Source organism: Carcharhinus amblyrhynchos, chromosome 2, assembly GCF_965287045.1.
Source record: "Carcharhinus amblyrhynchos chromosome 2, sCarAmb.v2.hapA, whole genome shotgun sequence".
Classification (NCBI taxonomy): Eukaryota; Metazoa; Chordata; class Chondrichthyes; order Carcharhiniformes; family Carcharhinidae; genus Carcharhinus; species Carcharhinus amblyrhynchos.
In genome coordinates this window covers 5,898,926-5,912,433 of record NC_137325.1, presented here as the reverse complement: position 1 = coordinate 5,912,433, position 13,508 = coordinate 5,898,926, and the positions used below count along the sequence as shown (strand labels likewise).

Below are 13,508 nucleotides of genomic sequence, written 5' to 3'. Positions count from 1 at the left end.
TTTGTTAGTTCAAGTCCCAATCCAGAGTCCTAGATGAAAAAATTAAGGCTGAGGGAATGCTGCATTGTTGGAGGCGCTATCATCCTGCAAGGATATTATTGATTTGATTTGATTTTATTATTGTCACATGTATTAGTGTACAGTGAAAAGTATTGTTTCTTGTGCACTATACAGCCAAAGCATGCCGTTCATGGAGAAGGAAATGAGAGAGTGCAGAATGTAGTGTTCCGGTCTTAGCTAAGGTGTAGAGAAAGATCAACTTAATATGAGGTAAGTCCATTCAAAAGTCCGATGGCAGCAAGGAAGAAGCTGTCCTTGAGTTGGTTGGTATGCGATCTCAGACTTTTGTATCTTTTCCCAAAGGAAGAAGGTGGAAGAGAGAATGTCCAGGGTGAGTGGTGTACTTAACTATGTTGGCTGCTTTTCCGAGGCAGTGAGATGTATATACGGAGTCAATGGATGGGAGGCTGGTTTGAGTGATGTACTGGGCTTCGTTCATGACCTTTTGTAGTTCCTTGCGGTCTTAGGCAGAGCAGGAGCCCATACCAAGCTGTGGTACAACCAGAAAGAATGCTTTCTATGGTGCATCTGTAAAAGAGAGTAGCAGCTGACATGCCAAATTTCCTTAGTCTCCTGAGAAAGAGAGCTTTTAACTTGAAAGCAAAGTAATGCGGATGCTGGAATCTGAAACAGAACCAGAAAATGCTGGAGAAACTCAGCAGGTTTGACAGCATCTGTGGAGAGGGAATGGAGCCAACGTTCCAAGTCAGGAACGACTCTTCAAAGAGTTATCCAGACTCAAAACATTGGCTCCATTCTCCCCCCACAGTTGCTCTCAGACCTGCTGAGATTTCGCAGCATTTCTTGTTTCTCTTCAGACATAGCTTCTACCTGCTTCCTCAGCTGAATGGCCAATGAAAGTATTTTGAGAAGAGCAGGAGGTACATTGGTTTGGCCAACAATAATCCCTCAGTGAACATTACTGGAAGATCAGGGTCGCTGGGGGTCATTATCACATTGTTTTTGTGGGGAGTTTGTTGTGGAAACTGGCTGCTACATTTTCTACATTTAAACAGTGTCTACATTTCAAATAAAATTCTTTGGCTGCAAAGCGCTTTGGGACATCCTGAAGTTAGGGCAGCTGCTAAAGAAAATCGACACCATCCAGGACAAAGCAGCCCGCTTGATTGCTATCCCTTCCACAAACATTCAATCCTTCCACTACTGATGAATAGGAGCAGCCGTGTGTACCATCGACTAGATTCACTGCAGGAATTCACTAGCGTTCTTTAAGCAGCACCTTCCAAAGCCATGGCTGATCCAACCAGAGCGACAAGAGCATCAGATACCCCAGTAAACCACCGTCTGGAGATTCCCTTCAACTAACTCACCGTCCTGACTTGGGAGCGTATCGTCGTTCCTGCAATGTTGCTGGGCTAACATCCTGGAATTTCCTCCCTAACAGCACTAGGGGTGTACCTACACCTCAGGGACTGCGGAGGGTTCAAAATGGAAGCTCACCCACCACCGTCAGAAGGGAAATATTGATGGGAAATATATGCTGTCTTGGTCAGTAACACCCACCACCCATAAATTAATGAAAAAAAGGGGGAGTTTTCCAGAGATTAGGATGGATTTATCGTTCTGGCTCTTCTTTCTTCCCCAGCTAACATTATCAAACCAGCTCATCCATCGCGTTACTGTTTGTGGGATCTTGCTGTGCACTAATTGGTTGTTTTCTATTTCTACAATAATGGCTACACTTCAAAGGTACTTAATTTGCTATGAGGAGAGCTGCAATGTTCTAGGGTCATGGCAACTGTCAAATAAATGTCAATTATTGCCTACTTCTTCACAGAGTTCCACCCATTTTGATATTTGCCACAGAATGGGAATTGCAAGATTTATCTGCGGGAATGTTGCCCGAGCAGAGGTTTTGTCTTTCAGATGAGATGTTAAACCACGGCCTCACCCTCTCTCTCAGGTGGAAGTAAAATATTTTGATGAAGGCCAGGTGAGTTGTCGGCAGTGTCCCGTCCGATATTTATTCCTCAGTCAATATCATACAACACTGGTGGAATACAACTCCGGCGCAGATGGGATAATGTCAGCTGCTTTGGTGAGGTCCGTGATTATTCCGTAAAGCCAAAAGCAAAGGTGATGCACTGGAGAATTCCTTTTCAACATTCCTTCTGTATCAGCATGAGTGTCAGCTCACCTGCCTCTTCCCCCATGGTGGAAAGGGCAGGCCCACTGAACAAGACAAAGATCGCAGAAAGGGCAAGGGAAGTCGGTCATGTCTTTGCTGCTGCATTACCAGGGACTTAGGGTGGCATGGTGTGGCGAGCACTGCTGCCTCACAGTGCCAGGGAGCCGGGTTCAATTCTGGCCTTGGCTTACAGTCTTGCATGTTCTCCATGTGTCTGTGTGGGTTTCCTCTGGGTGCTCCGGTTTCCAATCAAAGACGCGCAGGTTAGGTGGATTGGCCATGCTAAATTGCCCCTTAGTGTCAGGGGAATTAGCAGGGTAAGTACATGGGGTTATGTGGGTAGGGCCTAAGTGGAACTGTTGTCAGTGCAGGCTCGATGGACCAAATAATAGCCTCTTGTAGGGATTCTATGATTCTGTGAATGAGTTCATGTGTCCATTGTTTCTCACATTATTTGGACAGTCGCATTGAGAGGTTTTCTTCTCCTTCCTCTCCACCACCTCCAACTCCAATTCCACTCCCCTTCCAACCCTCTCACCAAGAAGAGGAATTGTTTGCGCCATGTCTCTGTAGAAGGAGAACCTGGGATTTTACAGGTCTCGTCATTTGTGACGTACTTTTCTTTTCAAAGTGAGTGTAACTGAATCACTGAAAGATCCCATCATTTTCACAGCGCTGTATGTGGGAGCTTGCTGTGCACAAATTGGCTGCTACATTTCCTACATCGTAACGTGACTGCCCTTCAAAAGTGTCTGGAAGCATAGAAGCCCTACAGTGCAGAAGGAGGCCATTCAGCCCACTCTCTGACAGAGCATCCTGCCCCGGCCCACCCTATCCCATAACCCCGTTAATCCACCCTAAGCTACACATCTTGACACACTATGGAGAATTTAGCCTGGTCCAATCCATCTGCACAGCTACAGAGGAAACCCACACAGACATGGAGTGAATGTGCAGGCTCCACGCAGTCACCCAAGTCCAGAATCAAACCCAGGTCCCTGGCACTGTGAGGTGGCAGTGTTAACCATCGGGCTATCGTGCCACTGTCCCACCAGCAATGAAAGTCCTTCTTTGTCTATAAAGTGCTTCGGGATTGCCTGAGTGTGTGAAAGGTGCTATATAAATGCAGCCCTGCATTTTGTGCACTTGTTTGCTGTTTCATCGCGAATGATTGAAGTAAGCACCCTGTGATGTAACCACACCAGGCAATGATTCTGAAACGATTCATTTACTGCGCTCCTGAGTTTGTGCCGTGCAGTTCCGTATTGTCTATGATGTAAAGAAAATTGGTTTGAAGGAAGGATTTAATGAACAAAATGCAATTTCATGGCTGAAGTGAGCTGTATGTGCTGAGCCAGTTTTGCTTCAAAGCATATTGCCTTTGATGGATTGGTGGTAGCCAGTTGTAACATTTCAGGATCTTATCCGGTCTGGCTATTTGTTTAATGTTGTTTTATTGATCAAAGTCTGAGCTCAGTTCTAAAGGGGTTAACTATCAGAGACATACAAGTTGTCCAGGATGTTGGCGAGGACACTCGGTCGGAATACCAAACAAATCAATCTTCCACCAAGCTCGCGTGCCCTCAGATATCACATCAGATTGGAGGAAATGACAAATTCTCAAGCATATCTTAAATCGCTGCATCGCAGACTGCGATCCTTTCCTACTCTCCTGCAATCTGCTATCTCCATATGCTCAAGCTCCAATCTGCAGTCCCAACATTACACCGGTAGTTTCACTCCACAGCCCCCTGAATCTCTGCAAATGTTGTCCTAATCTCTTGCCTTAACTCTGCCGGATAATTGATGGAACTCTTGGAGGCAGAACGGTAAATAACCATTTTTAGTCACTTGATGCATTCCACTGGTGAAAATAGCCTATCGCCAGCCTAAACATTGATGTCCGGCTCGTTGTATCTACATGTTGCATAAGATTGACTGCTACATGGTGGCATGGTGGCACAGTGGTTAGCACTGCTACCTCACAGCGCCAGGGACCTGGGTTCGATTCTTGCCTTGGCTGACTGTGTGGAGTTTGCACATTCTCCCCATATCTGCATGGGTTTCCTCCAGTGCCCTGGTTTCTGCCCACAGGCCAAAGATGTGCAGTTAGGTGGATTGACCATGCTAAATTACTCCTTAGGATCATAAAGATGTGTAGGTTAAGTTGATTGGCCATACTAAATTACCCCTTAGTGTCATAAAGATGCGTAGGTTAGGTGGATTGGCTTTGGTAAAACATGTGGGGTTACGGGGACAGGGCTGGCTAAGAAGACGAGGGTGGGACTCTGTTGGAGAGTTGGTGCAGACTCGATGGGCTGAATGACATCCTGCTGCACTGTAGGGATTCTATGATTCCATGATAAGTGGCAAACTGATACATTGAAGAAAATGGATATTTTGGGCTGTACACAATGTTGTAGGAACTCAAATCCAGTTATATTACTGAGCTTCATTGCACTAAGTATTATAGAATGCTATTTGTAGTGGTTATGATATTTTGTGGTTGAACACTACTTAACTGGATGAGGGTGCAGTCAGATTTCTCACCCAGAATGCACAATAATATGTACTTAAGTAACATTCTAACATCTGTCGTCTTGTTAAGAAAGTCCAGTGGAGTAATGTGCCTGTGTGTTAATCAGCAAAGCATGCACTTGTTTGAATAAAGTTGAAACCTTGTAACAATCATTCTAGCAACACCACCCCACCAAACCTCCCGCCACCCCCCCCTCAGGGGGATAAGGTAAAACCACCTTAAAATTCATTCCCACTGGGAAACCCACTCTTGGCAAGCACACAGATGGCAGATGTGTAATTATTTGACAATGTCACGTGATTACAGTTCACCGTGCATTTGAGGTGAGATATCTCACTGCCCTCTGATAAGGTTAAGTGCTGTTTAATTACAGGTAGATTGTTCCCCCTTGCAGGGCAGCATGTTTTAAAGATGTTGACTTTTATCATTACTTGGCAGTGGTCCATTGATAGAGATGAGTAGATCTGGCATTACCACCGATAAGTTCTCTTCAAAGATTCACTGAGTGAGGCAACGCTTTACATTGATCCCCAGTCAAGGGTGGCACAGTTTATTTCTTGCAAACCGCACTTTAGCTAATAGAAAATGTTTAAAGGGAAGCAGGCGGATTAATTCCGTTGCATTCCGTAACCTTGGTCAAGGAGAAAGATGGAAAGAACATTTGGTTCACCAGGGTTTTTATTTTATTAATGGGATCATTGCTGTGCAGGGTTAGTCAGCTTAACGGCGATTTACGCTCCAATGATCATCAACCGCTTCTTTCAAAAGCAGCTCTAACGAGTGTCAAAAGAATTGAGAAGACTTAGCGGAGGTGATGATCTCAGAATGAAAAGAAAAATATCCTCCTACAAGTGATGAGCAGCTAAATCACAGTTGGAAAACTGCCAGTGAAAGTAGCGGTGCATGCGAGTCTTTCTGATAACTGTTTATGGGCCTTTATCCATCCCAGTGTCCTCGTTCAAATGATTTGCCCCTCCAACTTTCTAAAAGCAATTCTCACCAGGTTTTAACAGGAATATTTTAGGATTGCTTTTCATCTGTGGGTCGATTTGAACCATTTTTAAATCTCCCAGTTGGAGGCTTCCAGAGGGGAGCCCATTAAAATCCATATTTCACACGGCAATCTTATTCACTTGTAACAGGAAGATTTCGGTTAAAACATGATATCAACAAGGGATAAATTATATGATTTCTCTGTCATAGTCAGCTGCAGGAACTCCGTGTTAAATCAAAGGTCATGCTTCACCCCTTGAGTGTTATGCTGTTGACCAAGTGTTAAATAATTTTGCTTAAAGAATCCTAAACACCTTGTTGAATGCAGATATTCCCATTGCGGCAGCCTTTAAATTTTTATATACCTTGGAGTTGTAAAGAATGCATCATTCTGAGAAAAAAAACACCTTTTGGTGAGAGTGCAAGTCTTTATTGTCAGAACAATTTCTCCCTGTGCTTATTTCGGGTTTTCTAAGCTGCAGATATCAAACTCCCTGCAAATCAATTGCTATCTTCTGAAATGCTGGTTAGTTGCATTGGCTATGCTAAATTCTCTCTCAGCGTACCCCAACAGGCGACTATTCACAGTAATTCACCGCAGTGTTAATGTAAACCTACTTGTGATACTAAGGGATTAACGTTTCAAAGCGTTTGAAGTGTTAAAACATTCTCCAAGTTGGCCCCTGATTGGTAGTGTACAGTACATTGTGGTATTGCCTAGAAACAAGTGTGTTCTGGTAAAGGGATCACTTCCTTCTGTGTCTTTAAGCTTAGTGGAAGGTTGAGGATTATTGAGGGGGCATGAGGGGTAAAAAAGGTGGGTAGAAGGCATTCCTTGACAGGGAGGGCATGAGGTGGCATGGATAGGGCATGGGAAGTGTGTGGGGAATGAGGGGAGGATAGCTGGAGGGCATTTCAGGTTTTTAATTTAACTGGGACCTCATCCCATAGCACCAAGATGGGACTTCTAAACACCTGGCAGCCCATGTAACTTCCCCCTGAATTTATTCAACTGGTGGCCCCACCTGCTTTCCCCACCCTCTGGGAAAGGAAATTCTGCCTTTGCGAGCACTTTCTCCCCAGGAGCGCAGGCTGAGCTGAGAATCCTGCCTTTGAACTGTTTCTCACCACATGTGCGGTTAGAATGCACCAAGTGACAACTTTGCATTGGATGTAATGTGACCAATGGGAACAAGATGCAAGGGTCAGCTGACCCAGTAAACAATGGAACCAATCAGAGAGTGATGTAATAGTCAGCTGACCAGCTAATTCACTATAAGTAAGGAACTGTGTAGCATTGTGGGAAGCTTGGAGTGATCCAGGGTGAGGCCCCAAGTTTGGAGGAATGAGGTTTCTTTAAGTTGGAGAAAGTTTTGTTGTATTTTCATTAGTTGCACTGTGAGGAGTTTCTTCTGAAGAAATAGGTGCTGCCTGGCCAGCTGAGTATTTCCAATGTTTTTTTTAAAAAATCAGCTGAGAGTAAAGCTTATTCCCAGCTCCTGGACATGCTTTGACTCACACATGAGAGGAAACTTTTGTTTTTGTTCTAATTCAATCCAGTTGAGTCCAATTCAGAGTCTCAACAAGTTGAGACATTCCTGATCCAAGCTGACAAGCCAGGGCTCTCACCTCCTGTCTTGGGCTTGATCTACATGATCCAAGCTGATTGGAGTAGGTGTAGCTTCTCCAAGGCTTGATCTCATTTGCATCTTAGCCAAAAGGCTGAGAAGCCACTTTTAAAAATTGCTTCAAATGAAGCTAATATGTAACCTAATGACTTCAACCAAGAGCAGCATGTAGATACTACGCTTGATCTTAGCCAAAAGGCTGAGAAGAGAGGAAACATTTGTAATTCAAATGAGCTATTGTTTGTCTTCAATGTGGATTGTAGCTCCCTTCAAAAGGCCGTCATTGTTTGGGATGGATTTCTACTCTTTTCAGTTGATGTTACTGACCTGGATGGATATCTTTACAATGGAGGGGATGGCAGCTCAGTTCATTCAATCCCCTCTACCTGAGCAGACAGACTATTTGCCCAGGGCAAATTCTCATGGGTTGAGGGGTTTTGGGAATTGGTATTGATGTGCGCAATCCACAAAACCATAAGACGTAGTAGAAGTAGGCCACTCGGCCCTTCGAGTCTGCTCTGTCCTCCAGTGAGATCATGACTGATCTGATATGATAATCCTGAACTCTACTTTCCTATCCTATCCCCAAATCCTTGATTCCCTCACTGATTAAAAACCTGCCTATCTCAGTCTTGAACGTACTTAACAACACAGCCTTGACAGCCCTCTGCAGTAAAGAATTCCACAAATTCACTACCCTCTGACTGAAGAAATTCCTTCTAATCTCTATTTTAAATGGGTGATGTAGAGATGCTGGTGTTGGACTGTGGTAAACACAATAAAAGGTCTCAATGCCAAGTTAAAGTCCAACAGGTTTATTTGGTAGCTTTTGGAGTATTGCTCCCAATCACCTGACCAAATAAACCTGTTGGACTTTAACCTGGTGTTGTGAGACTTCTTACTGTGCTTAAATGAGTGACCCCTTACTCAAAGATCATGCCCTCTGGTCCCAGACTCTCTCCCACAAGGGGTAACTACCTCTGTGTCTAACTTGTCAAACCCCCTGCAAATCCAATATGTCTCAATAAGGTTGCCTGTCATTCTTTGAAACTCCAAGGAGTGCAGGTCCAAGCTACTCAATCTCTGCTTGTGAGAAAATCCCTCCATACCCAGGCTCAACCAAGTGAACCTTCTCCAGTGCCATTATATCTTTCCTTAGATACGGGCACCAAAACTCTTCACTGCATTCCAATCCTGGCACCAGTGGCTAAATGACGCCCGTGGGAATTCAGGGCCTTTTGTCTGATGTAAGAAATGAAGTTAGCGATGGAGATGGGGCTGTTAGGAAGAAGTAGAGGAAAGCCCAAAGGTTAGAAGGGAAGATGCAATGGTGAGAGACTTAAACTAAGAGGGATTGAGATTGACGTACAGAGGGATCTGGGCGTGCGGGTCCACAGATCCTTAAAAGTAGCAGCACAGGTGGAAAAGGTGGGGAAGGAAGCACATGGCATGCTTGCCTTCATCGGATGGGTCATCAAGTATAAAAGTTGGCAAATTATGTTACAGTTATCTAGAACATTGGTTAGAGCATATTTGGAATGGTGTCCAATTCTTGTCACCACGCTAGCAGAAAGATGTGGAGGATTTGGAGAGAGTGGAGATAAGGTTTACCAGGATGTCACCTGGTATGGAGGATATTAGCTATGAGGAGAGATTGAATAAACTGGGATTCTTCTCCCTGGAAAGACGAAGGCTGAGGGGTGACCTGATAGGAGTTTATAAAACTTTGAGGGGCATAGATAGGGTGAGCAGTTGGAAGCTTTTTCCCAGAGCAGAAATGACAATTACAAGGGGGCACAAGTTTAAGGTAAAGGGGAGAAAGATTCAGTAGAGATGTGCGGGGTAAGTTTTTTTACACAGTGGGTGGTGGTGGTGGTGGGGCCTGGAGTGAACGGCTAAGTGAGGTGGTTGAGGCAGACATGTTGGTGACATTTAAGACTTATCTGGATAGACACATGAACGGGAGGGGAATAGAAGGATACAGGTGGTTGGTCTATTTCAGACAACGTGATTGGTGCAGCTTGGAGGGCTGAAGGGCCTGTTCCTGTGCTGTAATGTTCTTTGTTCTTGAGGAAAGAGGGATTGACAGAGTGAGATGAAGAAGGATGATCAACATTGTAGAAACCCCAAGTAAAATGGGAAAGGCTGAAAGAAGAAGAAGGAATATCTGACAAAAACATCAGAACCAAACATGCAAACCTCAAAATTACTGTGAGGCCACCAGCCATCTCCTCACCTCATAAAATCATATCAAATGAGCCTCACTTTTAATTTAGTATTATCCAACTTCCTCAACACAATGCAACATCCTGTTTGTCAATTGGTATCACTCTCAGTATCTTCCAGTTGATTGTTATTTTTATAATGTCTGGGAAACATGACTGAAAAACTAATACACACAATTTGCAAATGTATTTCCCAGAGAAGGAGAATTATCTGGATTAAATCATGACGGTTTTAAAGTGCTGCCACCCTGAACACATTGTTGAGTCAGAATGGGTTAACAGGGACGGCAATATTGCAAACACAGGACATGTAATTAAATAGCATTTTCCTTCAATGGTGCGGAGAACACAGAGAAAGTTGTAGGAACCACTTTGGCTCAGAAGAGATTCTGACAATCAGAAGTGATGTTTCTCTGTGGGGAAAACATTGTCCACAACATCCATAATTCACATCATTTTTTCATTTGGGGTCAAATTCAGCCACAGTTGATGGCTGACAGCGCACGCTCTCTCTCTCTATGTCTCACTTTCTGCTCTCTGCATCTCTCTCTCTCTTGGCATCCCTGTCTCTCTGTTTCTGTCTCTTTTTGTCTTTCTTTTTCTGCATCAGTCTCTGCATCTCTGTATCTCTCTCTCTTTCTCTTTTTGTCTCTCTTTCTCTCTCTCTGCACCTCTGTCTCTCGCTACATCCCTCTCTCTGCATCTCTCTCTCTTTCTCTCTGCATTCCTCTCTCTCCATCTCTCTCTTTTTGTCTCTTTCTCTCTGCATCTCTCTCTCTCTGACCCTCTCTTTCTGTCTCTCTCTTTCCCTCTCTCTGCATCTCTCTCTCTCTCACTGTCTCTCTCTTTCTGTCCTTGTGTCTTTCTCTTTCTGCATCTGTCTCTGCATCTCTCTCTCTCTCTATATCCCTCTCTCTGCACCTCTCTTTTTGTTTCTCTCTCTGCATCTCTCTCTCTTTCTTTCTGTCTCTCTCTTTCTGCATTTCTCTCTGCATTTCTCTTTCTCTGCCTCTCTGCATCTCTCTCTCTGTCACTCTCTTTCTGTCTCTTTCTCTGCATCTCTCTCTTTCTTCTCCGTCTCTCTCTTCTTTCTCTCTTTCTGTCTCTCTCTCTCTCTCTGAATCTCTCTCCCTTTGTGTTTCTCTCTCTGCATCTCTTTCTCTCCGTCTCTCTCTCTCTTTCTGTCTCTCTTTCTCTCTCTCTTTCTTTTCTCTCTCTGCATCTTTCTCTCTTTCTCTCTCTCTCTCTGTGCCTCTCCCTTTCTGTCTGTCTCTCTCTTGCTCTCTGCATCTCTCTCTCTCCCTCTGCCTCTCCCTTTCTGCTCCTTTTTGTCTCGACTTCTTTCTTTATCTTTGGGTGGGATTTTCCAGCCAAGCTTGCCCCAAAACCAGAAAATCCTGCCCAAGATCACTGGAGCTCTGCATGGTCAGTGACCTGTCCACTCCAATTCACGTAGTGGGCAGGATGAGAAGATTTCCCCATCTTCTCTGTCTCTCTCTCTCACTGTGCCTCTCACTTGTTTCCTTGCTGTCTCTCTGCATCTCTATTTCTTTCTCTCTTCTGTCTATTTCTCTGTCTCTGTCTCACTCTTCTGTTATCTGGCTGTCTATCTCTTTCTCTGTTTCTGTCCCTCTCTCCATCTATCTGTCTGTCTGTCTCTCTCTGTCTGTCTCTGTCTCTCTCTGTTTCTCTTTCTTTCTTTCTCCCTCCCTTGCGCTCCTATTGACTTTCTGGGTTCTTGTGACTCATTACACAAGGAGCTCGACATTTTCAATCCCTTAAAAAGTTTTGCAATATTGAGATGCCTAAGCGAGTGGCATTAAAAATGTCAATCTTAATGAAGCATAGGCGGAAGGATACCTGATATGAGAATTAATAAAATCACACCATGCAGGAGAGTAGAATTTTCTGCAGTTGTACTGAAGGGACAATGTCAGAGCTAAGTTCAGTGGATTCATCCTGAGATTGCTATTTCTCTGATTGCTGCCTGTCAGTGTAGGAAATGTGCCATTTCCCATCTGACGTCGCTCACCTTGACACTCACAGACAACCCCACCAAAGATATAAACTGGAAGAGGAAAATGCAATTTTATATTTTTTTCATGGTTGACAAGGGGGAGGAGGGTGACATTCAGTTGTCAGAAAACAGAATGTAACAACTGGCAACAACTAATTAGTTACGTGCTCGAAGTGATGGATAAGGAAGGCACACAACAAACTGAAACGATTTGTAATGGGAATTGTAGAAGCAGGACAATCACATCCCATAACCAGCTTGAAAAATACACTAATGATTGCCCATTAGATACAGGGTGAACACTGACTAACACACATAACCAGAGATGATATATTTCATTGATTATGATTGTGATCCAACTCTCAAAGTCAACACACGCACAATTTAAGATTCATGTGTCTACAAACACGTATTGGTAATTGTCAGTACGGAGTTGACAAACTTCAGTTATGTACACAAGTTGGAGGCTGTTCTCCTTGGAGAATAGGAGGTTAGGAAGAGATTTGAGAGCTGTATTCAAACATCATGAGGGTTCTAAACAATTTGATTTGATTTATTATTGTCACATGTGTTAGTATACAAGAAAAAGTATTTTTTCTTGCGCTCTATACAGACAAAGCATACTGTTATAGAGAAGGAAAGGAGAGAGTGCAGAATGTAGTGTTACAGTCATAGCTACGGTGTGGAGACAGATCAACTTAGTGCAAGATAGATCCATTCAAAAGTCTGATGGCGGCAGGGAAGGAACTTTTCTTGAGTCGGTACTCAGACTTTTGTATTTTTTTCCTGATGGAAGAAGGTGAAAGAGAGTATGCCTGGGGTACTCAGTTGGTGGAAGGTTTGAGAATGAGAGGGCATTGATTTAAGGCAATTGGCAAAAGCAGCAATAGCAGTAGGAGGAGAAACACTTTCACTCAGTGAGTGGTCAGGGTCTGGAATTCATGGCCTGAGAATGTGGTGTCATTATTGCTCTTTGCTATCCAATGGCAGTCCACATCACAGATGACATTTGCAGGTCCAATTGAGGCATCTAGGATGGAATGGAATAATTATTTGACAGGGAATAATGCGCGGGGCTATGGGAAAATGGGAAAATATCAGAGGGTGAAAAAAGCGCCATATGAATTGCTCTTACAGAGAACCAGTACAGACACAATGAGCCAAATGGTCCCCTTTCTGTGCTGTAACAATTCTATGATCTTAATCAGCCATGTAAAATGAATGAAGTTAGTATATCGAAATATGTAATCGATAGGTGGATTTAGAAAGATAAGCTTTAAATCGTGGAACATTAGACATTATCAGGAGAAGGTATCTTTAATATTTAATAGCAGATATTGAACAGAAGAAACTATTCTGCTGTTCCAAACATGAGTACCAAATGGTGAGTAGACAGGTAAACAACTTGTTTGCAGCTAAGAAGAAACAAACGTAATAACATCAACACTGCAGGTGTCAAATACCGTACTTAAAGCCAACAACGATAATAACCTGAGCCCAACACAAAAAGGTTAGAAAAAGCCAGTTGTTTTCCAGTATTGGTCACAGTTGCCAATGGAAGCGGAACAGTGCTCAGGAACAACGTGGGCCAAAATGATTTGCAAAAACCAGCGTCATTGTAACAGCTACATCCACCCTGATCAATTTCATTAGATACGGAATTTAAATCGTTCTGTCGAGTCCATCTCGACAAATAAAGTCTAATTTGCCGGCAAAACCTTTGCTGGGAGTCTCAGTGAAATTTCTGTCACAGCGTGTCATTTTTGTACACTCCATGAAATTTGGATGACTAGGGACATAGGATTTGGGCACCAAGTGTTCAAAGATATCTGACAGCCAAGCATAGTTCTACACATCCAAGGACAACTATTAGTGAGATAAATCTGTGGCAAAAGCA

At 43.6% G+C, this 13,508-nt stretch overlaps 1 non-coding gene across 1 annotated transcript; it reads right to left on the bottom strand.

The window, feature by feature from the left end:
* Positions 1 to 7,391: 7,391 nt before the first annotated feature.
* LOC145362344 (U2 spliceosomal RNA) lies at positions 7,392 to 7,580 on the bottom strand. Its single transcript, XR_013889979.1, has one exon. It is a non-coding gene; the product is annotated as a U2 spliceosomal RNA (small nuclear RNA).
* Positions 7,581 to 13,508: the final 5,928 nt, after the last annotated feature.